The following is a 12,550-nucleotide window of genomic DNA, read 5'->3' on the forward strand; positions in this document are numbered from 1 at the left end:
TTCACAGCACTGTGAATGGAACCTGGATATCCTAAGTTATCTAAGTCTCTGTATCCACTTCCTTATGAGGATTAAAGAGAAATACCCAGTGGATCTTCTCTTTCTCAGAGATGTTAAATGCATACAGCAGAAAGAACATGCTTCTGGTTATATTACTATATGAACTTTTTACTGTACAAAGTGTAAGGGTTAGGGTTGTAGAATGTAAGAGTTCCAGATGGATGATAAAATTGCTTTTTATCTAGTAACACTGACTAATTCAGACCAGGTTTGAAATGAACGAAAAATCAATATAACAATCAAAATGAAGCAAATAAATCTATTGTGGGAAAGAAAACTTCAATATACTATTGCAGTCCATATACTGTCATTTTCTAGAGGGAATAGTTTAGTATGAAGCCTTAAAATCATAACTGTTCTCCAAAATCAGAACAAAGCATATAATCAAATATGTATATAATATGTTTTACATACTATTATGTGAGTAGCTTTTTATAATAAAGCAATATGATTATTTTTGTAAGCCCACGCATTGGGACTTAGCCCTTTTTAGTAAACAATGTTGGTAAAGATTCATTCGTGAAAATCCAGTTTGAATAATCATGTTAATTATCATTCTTTTTGAAAAGAATTATGTTAATTATCATTCTTTTTGGGTAGTTTTGTTGAGGAGTTTTTTGTCTGCTTGTTGCTTTGTGTTGTTTTGGTTTGTTTTGTCTTGTTTTTCTTAAGGATTGTACAAGGTATTTTTGAAGGGTCAGTTACCTGTTGCATTGAACTTCTAAAACATTGCCTTTAAGTGTTAGGTAAAAAAATATTTTCTACACAGAATGAAAATATGTTTTCAGGATAACTTTAAATTAATTATAAAATCAATGTATTGTATTAATTAATTGACCATTTTCATGGATGATACATATAGTATCCCTGTATTTTGATAACTTGTAGACTTTCCCTTGAAAACATTGGAAAACAAGTATGGGTTGAATTAATTTTCTTTTTATGTCAATTTCTGTGTGTCTTCTCTCGTCCTTTTCCTAAGTGCAATCATTCAGCACCTGGAGGATGGACAAGGGATCAGAGCCAGCCAGCATGTGTTTAGGAAGGGCAGATCCTGTCTGACCAACCTGATCTGCTTTTATTATCAGATGACCTACCTGGATGAGGGATGTGGGGAAGGCTGTAGATGTGTCTATCTGGACTTCAGCAAAGCCTTTGACACCATCTCCCACAGCACACTCCTGGAAAAGCTGGTAACCCACAACTTGGAAAGGGGCACTCTGTGCTGGGTTAAGAACTGGCTGGAGGGCTGGGCCCAGAGAGTGCTGGTGAACGGGGCTGCATCCAGCTGGTGGCTGGTCAGTGGTGTCCCCCAGGGATCAGTGCTGGGCCCAGTCCTGTTTAACATCTTTACGGATGATTTAGATGAGGGGATTGAGTCCATCATTAGCAAATTTGTAGATGACACCAAGCTGGGGGGGAGTGTCCGTTGTCTGGAAGACAGGAGGGCTCTGCAGAGGGACCTGGACAGACTGGAGAGTTGGGCTGATTCCAGCAGGATGAGGTTCAACAAGGCCACGTGCCGGGTCCTGCACTTTGGCCACAATAACCCCCTGCAGCGCTACAGGCTGGGCACAGAGTGGCTGGAGAGCAGCCAGGCAGAAAGGGAACTGGGAGTTTGGATAGACAGGAAGCTGAACATGAGCCAGCAGTGTGCCCAGGTGGCCAAGAAGGCCAATGGCATCCTGGCCTGCATCAGGAATGGTGGGTCCAGCAAGAGCAGGGAAGTGATTCTTCCCCTGTACTCAGCACTGGTGAGGTCACACCTGGAGTGCTGTGTCCAGTTCTGGGCCCCTCAGTTCAGGAAGGATATTGAGGTGCTGGAGCAGGTCCAGAGAAGAGCAACCAGGCTGGTGAAGGGACCTGAGCACAAGTCCTATGAGGAGAGGCTGAGGGAGCTGGGGTTGTTTAGGCTGGAGAAGAGAAGGCTCAGGAGTGACCTCATCACTCTCTACAGCTACCTGAAAGGAGGTTGTAGCCAAGTAGGGCTCGGCCTTTTCTCCCAGGTAACTATCAGTAAGACAGTAGGGCATGGTCTTAAGCTCTGCCAGGTTTAGGTTGGATATTAGGAAGAAATTCTTAACAGAGAGGGTAATCAGGCATTGGAATGGGCTGCCCAGGGAAGTGGTGGGTTCTCCGTTCCTGGAGGTATTTAAGAAGAGACTGGATGTGGCACTTAGTGCCATGGTCTAGTAACTGTGGTGGTAGTGGATCAAGGGTTGAACATGATGATCTCAGAGCTCCTTTTCAACTAGGCTTATTCTATGATTCTATGATTCTATGATTCTATGATTCCACTAGGCATATCCACCTACCAACAAGATCTGTGATGTTTAAGAGTTCATCTGGGTTTTTTTCCATATTCTCAGCTTCAAGATATAAACCTATCTCTGTGACATAATAAACATGTCTAAGGAAGAGATAATAATAATCATAAGGCTTCAAATTGAAGATTAAAGAGAGAAATAAGCAGCAGAAAGAGATGACTTTGTTTACATGCAAATACTCCTCATAATAAATAAGGGAAGAGAATTGTACAAAATGTAATGTATATATTTTCACATCACTCTAAATGAAATTATTTTTGAAGTTTTTCATGTGCCACCAATGGCTTTTTAAAATACCTGTTACTGACAATTAACTCTGTATACAGGGTTTCACTGAAAAGGAGACCTCATAGACAATGTTTCAGATTAAAATGAGTTTCACAGGAAGAATAAAAGAATAAGCCAAGTGGATTTAAATGCCAGAGAATAATTAAAAGTACATATTAAAACTGGTAATATTCCAAAGAGACATGTATTCAACCAAAGAGTTTTAAAAGACATTTTTCCTGCATTTCCAAGGCCAAATTGTCATGGCTCATTCAGGAATTGAATTATACTGCATGATCAGTGAAAGCTGAATATAGCAAAAGCTTTATCTAAATTCAGTCACAGCTACATTCCAAGTGGAGAAAAACTGCACTACCTTTCAGTGTTTAATACACACAGCCCTCAAGTAGGGAGGTGCTCTCTGGAGAAGAGTTCATACAGTGACATTCAAGAAATCTACAACATCCCTTCCTGCTCTACAGACACAGATTTTGGAAAACACTTAGCAAATTTTACAGCTGCATCATCACAGCAAAAGTTTCTGGAGGCAAGAGGCAGTAGCAAAGCAGCAAAGTCCATTTTCAGGGTGACCAGCCTGTAAGGACGCAAGATGTACCATTAGTGTAAGGGGTAAAACTCATTTATATTTAAACTGCCTTCACTCAATTCAGTATACTCTGCCAAAAGGACAATCAGCATGTTTCTTAGTGAAAACAAATGAATCTTGTACAAGTTTTAATCAGGATGACATAACCAGCTCAGACACTGAAATATAATTTTTTAGAATACACTTCTTATGAAAGCTCTGTGGTTAAGGGACTTGGTTTTAATATTTTCTTGCACTCCTAAGTATCTCCATAGAATGATAAAACACATCTTAGCCTTCACATTCTGTATTTCAAATAAAGCAAAATGTTACAATATATAGATGCAAGTGCTTTTACGGAAAATTAACTCAGCAGTGGAAAGCATGATATAGAACCTTTGGTGCAGATTCACATAAAATAAATTTTTTAAAAAAGCCTTTGGAGTGTACAAACCAAATACCTTAAGTTTTTTTTTCAAAAATATAATTTAAAAAAAAAAAACACAAAAAAACACAAAAAACCCCCAAACAAACAAACAAACAAACAAAAAAAACAAAAACAAAAAAACAAAGGAAAGCTTTTTTTCTATTCAGTACCCTACCCAAAACATTGAGCAATAGTGTTTGGCCTTAAAAGAGTGTTTATGTTGAGGTCTCACCATGTGAATTTGTTACAGAATCATATTGCATTTAAAAAACACTGTCTGAGCCTTCCATTACCAGTTCTGAAAGATTATAATGATATCTTCATGATAGCAAGAGTGAATTTAACACATCTTAAGTGAACAAGTTTCATCTTTATGAAGCAAATGTCCATATACTAATGGAAGTGACAGGATGGTTACTACCCATACCAGTTTATTTCAGTCAGTTTTGCTCTTCATTTTCTCACTGGAAGGTCACACAATGGATGACAGATCCATCCTTTTCTTATAAGGCTACATAGTTCAGCACATCTGGGTCTGAAATTGGAAACAGTTCTTTTCTGACCTACTAGTTTCCTGCATCCTTGGGACTTAAAAAGCTTCTGATTCAGCTGTAGCAGTATTTCCCTACTATACCTATTCACTTTCTCTGTGTAGATTTGTAATGTATAGCATCACTCTACAGCTTAGTGCTACTAAATATACATGGCACTGGGCATTACCATGGGTTTTAAGCACTGTCATTATTCATGTGTACAACTCTATATTGTCTTACCTTGCTTTGACTCTGAACCGCCTCTACCCCTTCCCCAGAGCTTCCTGTTCTTGTGATCCAGTGGTAGAGAGAGCTGGTGAAAAGGGACTGGACTCTGTCCTTTCCTTTCTTGCAGTGCTGCATGTCTCTAATAGGCAGGGATTTTCCATACTGAGCTACTGTGCTTGTGAAAAAATGAAACACCAGCACCTCCATGAAGTGAAGGCATCAAATATGGGGAAGGAGCATCTCCTGCAGTGACGGAAGTCATCTGCAGGTAAGAAGTCACTTTCCCTGGTTTTCCAGGAGAAAAAGGAAGAATTCTCATAGATGGTTTGCAAAAAACCTGCCCTGTCACGACATGATCACCTGAGGGACAGATTCTAGCCTCCTACATCATAACTGCCAAAGAAAAGTGGTAAGTTGGAGGTCAAATTTGCAGTCACTTGAATCTGCAATGAATTTTATCCTGAAGATTTAATAGGTTATTTTTACTGTTATTATTTGTTGCAAACATCAGAGTTGTGAGAGATTCATACAGTAATGTACATGACTAATATGGATAGAGTTATGAAATATGTAAACCATATTTTTGAAAGGTTGTCTCTGAACACGTCAGCATTCTCCAGTGCTGGCATCTTTTTGAGACTGTTTGTAATGAAGAAAGAGAATTTTTCAAAAATGTATTGTTATTGTCAATTATTATAAATGTTATTATAGTATAAAATATTGTCAGATGGCTGGCTCCCAGAGAATATTGAATGCCCTTTTTCCAAAATTTTTAGATGTCTACATTCTCATAAATCAAACCTTCAGAAAATTAACATGCTAGTTAAGTATCATTACCTTAATATAAGAAAACCATATATATATTGTAAAATGAAATTACTTCAGTCTTGTCTTTGAATTGTTGTGGTCAGTCAGTCATTAATGAGATAATTTTGTTAACCATTTCAAAATGGAAAATAAGATTCTTTGTCAAATACTGTGAGGGATCTAAATCGTGTTCTAACTTAAATTAGTTCCTGATTTAAAAGAGAAAGGTTATTTAAGTCTACTAGGGTTAGATTTAGGAAAAACAATAAATTATGCCATGATCTATTTGGCAGTATCTCCCTGCAATATAATGTCTGCCAACCTGAAAAGGTGTAAGAGCAGTATTCTCACATCAGTTACTGATATTCAAACTGTTAACCTCCAAAACATGCACTGTGAATCTACACTGAACAGAACTAGGTTCATAATTAGACATAGGTTCATGAGATCCAGGTAAGAAATAATTTTGCTACTGTTTCAAAAAAAACGAGTGACTCCATTGTGTGACTGAGTTTGTTCTTTCTTCTGTCATCCTTCTACCCTACTTTTTATTTCTGCTAATGATTTAAAAAATCTACTTATAGTTTTTAGAACACATTTATTACCTTTTTACCTGCCATCAAAAGAGTGTCTAGAATTATGATTGGCCACTCCAAGAGTAAGTTTATCAGTAGGAAGTTTGATGTTAAAGTTCTAATATCATGAATTTAGAGGACATTTATTTCCCATACTGCTTGCTTGACTATATTTAACTTTACGCTGACCTAAAATTCACAATCTGGGATTAAAAAGAGCACAAGATTTCTTACAAAGATGAGTATAGCTGGAGGTGGGAGTCTACAGGTTTCAGTGAATTGGTATGGCCTGAATAAAATGTCATTGGCCACATTACAACCCTGTTCACTATACATATTCTTAAATCTTCCATGTAGGTCAGTAGTGCTTTTACTCAAATATGTAACATTTTTGAAATTTTCTGTGCATTCTTACTCTGAGTGTCTCTCCAAAGGGTGAACAGTGTATCACACAAAGTGTTTTGTTCTGGTAAGAATTTCTTTGGTGTGTTATTCTAGTCTAGTGTTTTTTTTAACTTGCCTTTCAGCGAACTTTTCAGAAAAGCAACCCTGAAATGGGTTGAAGTGCTGGGACCAAGGCAATGTCTCTGACTCATACTGTTTCCAAGTTAAGGTCTAATTTTCACAAAAATAACTTCTATCTTTTGGCAATTGATATTCAGTAGTTCTTTTCACTAAATAATCATGGTTCTACATGATTAATAATCACTTGCTACATGATTCATAATAATTATCACTTGGTAGTCATATGAGTTTAAATATGAGCTACACAAAACCAGTGGGAGAAAACTTATTGTATCATGTTAGGAGGAATGTATCATGATAACAGAGTAACATTTTGTAAAGTAAATGAAAACTATTCTCTGACAGGTTTAATTTTGAACACTTCACAGTTCCTGATTTAGATAAAGTCTAGACCTTGTAATGTCCTGTTGGAAGTAATTGTCAAAAGTATAAAACTCTTTAAGTTAAAGTTGATTTTAATGGTAAAAACAATATTCTATGTATTTTTAAAAGTGTCCTTTTTGGTTTTTTCCAGGAATACCAAAATCTCACCTGATAATTTTTCTTCCTTCAGATCACAGTGGAAAGCATACTCTATTGTGAGACATTTACTAGGTACACTTAGAAGTTTTTCTTCATTTAGCATATTTATAACTTTTATGAATGTATTCATTATACATAACCAGCGAGTCATTCTTACTTTTTTAATTACTCCAAATTGAATACAGAAATGTTTAATAACAAATAATTGAAAACATGTTTTTATTCAGAAAAGCAATTAATTATGGTCTTAAATCCTTACAAATTTGAAAGTTTTTATAGCTGATGCTGAACTGTGAATGAATGCTGAATACTTAGCTGAATTAAGTCAATGTGCTTGAAATATTTGCCGGTTTTTCTATATATAAATATTTATTTCTATTCTTGTTCCTTAATATTTGGCATCTGCTACTTTTGATGAGTTGATGGACAAAATGATTTTTTCAGATAACTTTTATAGAATGAAATAAGGGTACATTCTCAAGGATCTAAAAGTTCAGCTCTAGATTCTACAAATGCTGCATGTGTAATTTTAAAATCTGCTTTTTGAGAAAATTCTTAATTCCAATGTAAAAAAGAACAATATATCTCAAATATAATTAGTAAATTGTACCTTATTGTGAATAATTGTCTATATTTTATGTAATTTTTGTTCTCCCTGCCCCTACTTTCAGTAGACTGTCTGAATGGGATACTATCTTGAAGTGTATAAATGCACTGTTGAAGATGTGCCTTTAAAATTAGGTATTAATTTACATTAGTAAGAGTTGACTTTTCTACTACAGCTCCAGAATTGCTTTTGTTCTCCATAGTATGCAGAAGCTCATTCACTGCAGTAAATTGAATGAATTACTGAGAGCCATGAAAGGTTACCTCTCCATTCACTTTGAATATACATTTTTCACCAGTGATATCTTATCCCTTAGTCTTGAAGTTCATCACTGTCACATGTTTATCATTAGCACACTTAGACACAAATGGACTCCGTGTCCTTTATGTAAATGCCAAGACTGACAAATATTCATTACTTTCAGATAGCAAAGGAAAAATAAGCCTATGAAACAAAATACTACATTATACTGTATAACATAACGTCATCTTAACCTAGCAAAAGTGAATTGCTGATCTCTCTGGATATGAATTAGTCTTCCTGACTTAGTTAAAATACTTCTGTGTCATGCTGCCTGCTCATGAGGTGTTAAAAAAAGACCATGAAGGAGGACAATGCTAAGAAAAGAAATCTCACGGTTTTTATCTCAGTAACTTCAGTGGGATTCTTTTTTCAGCCAGTAACACCAATGCCTAGGCTGGTAGCCAGCAAGTTAAGAAGTACAAGTTCTGTTCACAACACGCTGATCAAACTTACCAACAACATGAAGAAAATCCCATCAGCTCTCAGTTGTTTGTTTCGATATGAAGACTTTGACATTTACTTTCTGCATAGTTCTTTTATAAATGCAAAGTAGTGTAAAAGCTACCTTGTGTTATAATTTTTTGGATCTGCATATATCTTCAATAGAACAAATGTGAGAAAATATAGGAATTATGGACTTATCTTTTTTGTACATAATTGCTGACAATACTGTACATCTCATCCATCATACTAAGCTCTGAGTGCATTCAATTAAGTTAATATGGTGTTAATACAATTGGAAGAGGTAGCACTCATTCACCATATTGTATTATAGTAGTAATACAGTAGTATTGTATTAGACTGATGTAATAACCTTCTTAATAGAAGGCAATAAAACTATTATCAGAAAACTGTCATTAATACCTAGGATTTTTAAAGGCCACTTCTGTTTTGCTTGTAAATCTTTTACTTGCCAAGATGCAATAAGAAAGACCCTCTGAGACTGCAGAAGCACTTGAGTGTGTGACATTATGAATGTGCTATTTTTAGCTTTTCAATGGAGAAGCAAATCTCACAGCACCTAATAAATCTATGTTGAGAGTTAAAAAGCATATTTTTCTGCTGAAGGCTACTGCAGTAGGTTTTAATACAGCAGAGACATATAAAAGGTCATGTCAGATTCTAAGTATTTATTCCTTTTTCTTGACGTCAAGACCAATTCCTTTTGCTCTCTATTAGGAACAAAACGAGGTTTTTTTTTAAACTCTTTCATTATTTTTTCATGGATAAGACACGTAAGATGATTTAAAAATCTTTACATGATCTATGAATTAAAAATTTTAAAAAAAACAGTCTATGTTAGAGTTTGCACATACTTTGTGTTTGTTAAATACACTTAGATTAAGCAAATGAGGATTATATTCAGGGAAACAAAATACCTGCTTTCATTATCAAAAAACTCTGTAAAGGTGGAACTTCAAATCATACCCTATTTGTCTTCATAAAGACACAGATTATTCTCATAGTCTTGGTTGTTTTAGGTTTTTAGTTTGTTTCTTTGGTGGTGTGGCCTTCTTTTTTTTTTTTTTTTGGTAGTTTGTTTATTTTTCTGGGTTTTTTTGTTTGGTTTGTTGGGTTTTTTAAGCCATTTGACAGAGATTTATAGAACAAAATAAGCTTGTGCAGGGCTTTGGGCAAATCATATTGCTTTTACTGAAAAACCTTAATTTATGGCACGGTTGAATTAATTTTATATAATTAAATCTCACTTGAGAGTAGGCAGTATAAAAAATTATATTAGTTTTATCAAAGTGTAAATACTGGACTAGTGTATTAGGAACATACAGAAAAATATTATACTATATGTTTCAGTTTCAGCTAATGCAACAACGATCATTCTAAACAGCTATGAAATTTGTTGTTTTAGGTAGAGCAATTACATCATATCACACAAAACATTACAATGACAAAGTTATGCTGGTCAAAAAAAAGGTAAGATTCGGAGTGAAAACAAAAATGTGAAAATCTTCTTTGAGTTATTCCACACACTGTTCCTCCTTCCCACCTCCACAAAAAAAAGAAATGACCAAATGAAAAGCAAGAAACAAAACCTTTCAAATGAAATCTGGCAAATCCAGAGATTAGGTAAATAAATAAAATTGTATTACATTGTTTTAAGAAAGTCTTTCTAACATTATATAATGCCCGTATTCCATTAATTCTTAATCTCTTCCCATGCCCAGAAATATGTATAAAATTTTATCCCACCTAAATCACATCTCTAGCATAAAATTTAAAAATTTTAGAGTTTCCATAAATCTGTCTAAAGGTTAAACTTGTGATATTGTGCTGATAAATACAGAGACCAAATATATTTGCATTGTGACAGCCAATGTTTTAGGAGTGTATTTATCACAAAAACAGAGAATTGGATAAACATGTAAGACAAAAATATTCAGCAGAATCCTTTGTCTATTCTTGTCACTGATTGCTAAAGTTCACCTAGCTAGAATACCAAATGTGTGCCCATACTTTCTTATTATATAAGATGTTTTTATGAAAGCAGTTTTGCGTTTGGAAGTGCCTTAGCTATATGAAACAGAGACCAAATTTAATGAATTCAGTAGTACATCCTGTTTTCTGCACTGTGAAAGTAACAGCAGCAATGTTTCCTCTCTTACCTTTCTGTGAGCATGTGTGGTAAAAAATCTGGAACGCCTTGAATAGTTCTGTCATTATCTATTGAATTTGTTGAATAAAATGATTTATAAGTGTGAAAAGATGTCTCAAAATATTTCATCTAAGATCATGGTTTGAAGGTCCTCAAGGTTGCCAGCATGTGCATGCATTTTCTTATGTTTGCATTCATAAATACATTTTACCTTACTAGAATTCTTACACTGAAATCTTTCAAAGTTTATATCTATTCATGGAGGAACCACAAGTGTGCACTTAACTTAAAAAAGTCCTTCTTAAATAGATTTGCCATTCAAGTCAAGGCTAAGTGATTTCTCAAATCAGAGCCAAAAATATCAATTTACAGCATACAGGGTATCCTGAAACATATGAGCTGCATGCAAAGAAAGTAGGAAAGAAAGTAAATGTAAGTGCAAAAGAACATAATGCACTTTGACAGAAGTGGGGTTGTAGGTATATATTTCTTTTTACTGGGTAGTGTTAAGAGTAAACTTATAATGAAAAACCTATTACTATCCCAACTACTTTGATGCTGGTTGGCTGAGATAGGAGAAAAATAAAATAAATAATTTAAAAAAAATAATTTGAAGACCTATAGGTTCTGATTTAAATTTGAAGATTCATAGAATTATACTATTCAGTACTGAAAACTACTAACGTAAAGGGTTTTGTGGGTTTTTTTGGGTTTTTTTCTTGTAGCTAGAAATAACAGACAAATTTATAGATTATGAAATGAACAGAGAAAATTGACCGTTTCACAGGGTGATTACTAGCAGAACATCTATGGAATGACACCCAGTAAGACACTTTTTAATTGAAAACAATCAAAGAAGTGATGTGACCTGACTGAATTACAATAATAACACCAGGCTATAATGAAGACTATTAACATATATAACACATACTTTAAATGCCACTAATTTCTCAGTAGTGTTTCTCTTTCTCATATATCTTGTGTCATGGAGGAGATTGGACACAACTGTGTAATGAGTGCTGTGTTGGGTCAGGATGAGGCCTCAGTAGGTCTTTGAGAGAGCTGGTGGAAAGCCAGTGTTGTTCAGCATTTTACTTCAATGTTAGTCTCAGAGTATTCTGCAGGGTGCATGTTTTGGGAAGGAAGGGTAATATGGGCTTGGCAGTGTCAGGCTTACAGTTGGACTCGATGATCTTAAAGACCTTTTTGCAACCTAAACGATTCTCTGATTCTATGATTCTATCATTCTTTCTATAAAACAATTAAAATATTACCATTTGACCTGTATAACATTTAGGTGGTTGATAAGAAAACTAGTTAAATAGTCCAGAAAGAAATTACTCAGTCAAAAGTGCTTTTGCTCTACTTAAAACCAAGAGGTTCCATTAGCAACTCTTTTCTTCTATAGTCTTCATAATAAACTATTTACGTTAGCTTTCATTGTATTCCTATTTATATCCTATTTGTTCTCATACTAAAATAGCATACCTACCATAGTGTGATGCTCCTCTAAAATCACAGGCTTCACTGACAACCATCTTTTTTGTGAAGCACAACTATATTTACTTAACTTTATGATTCATTTCACAATTCACAGCTTGTAGCTTCTTTACATGTATGCAGTGTCTAGTCATAAAGTAATGGTAGCTTAGGTGCTGTTTTTCTTTTATCTTAATTGCACTGTTTTAAACAAAGAATCTCTACTATTATCCATAGCATTCTATAAGAGCTGCAGAAGTACCTTTGCAATAAATCACCTTCTATTGTTTCATTGTATGTGATGTTACGGGATCTCAAGACAAATTCTATGTTTGTTTTGTAATCAGGACTAGAATAATCCTACTAATTCAGGTAATACTAGCTCACAGACTTGTTATTTTCAGAGGTACTTCATGCCTTAGATTATGTATTTTACTTTTCTGAATCTGAGCAGTAGAATATATACAGAAGGGGAAATTTGCAAATGCTGCTCCCTACCTCAGACTCAGAATACTATTAATGTGAAACAATCTGTCTCATAACATGCAAAAAATAAGTGTTGTGAATTCTTTAAAAAAACGTCTTTCACACAGGAATAAAAAAATCCACACTTATGTTGTATAAATATGAAATAAACTAAATAAGTATATTATTCATCTTGCTATTAAATGCAAATCTCCCAACTCCAATCTA

The sequence above is a fragment of the Myiozetetes cayanensis genome, unplaced genomic scaffold (genome assembly GCF_022539395.1).
Source record: "Myiozetetes cayanensis isolate MyiCay16 unplaced genomic scaffold, myiCay2020 scf1, whole genome shotgun sequence".
In the NCBI taxonomy this organism is placed as follows: domain Eukaryota; kingdom Metazoa; phylum Chordata; class Aves; order Passeriformes; family Tyrannidae; genus Myiozetetes; species Myiozetetes cayanensis.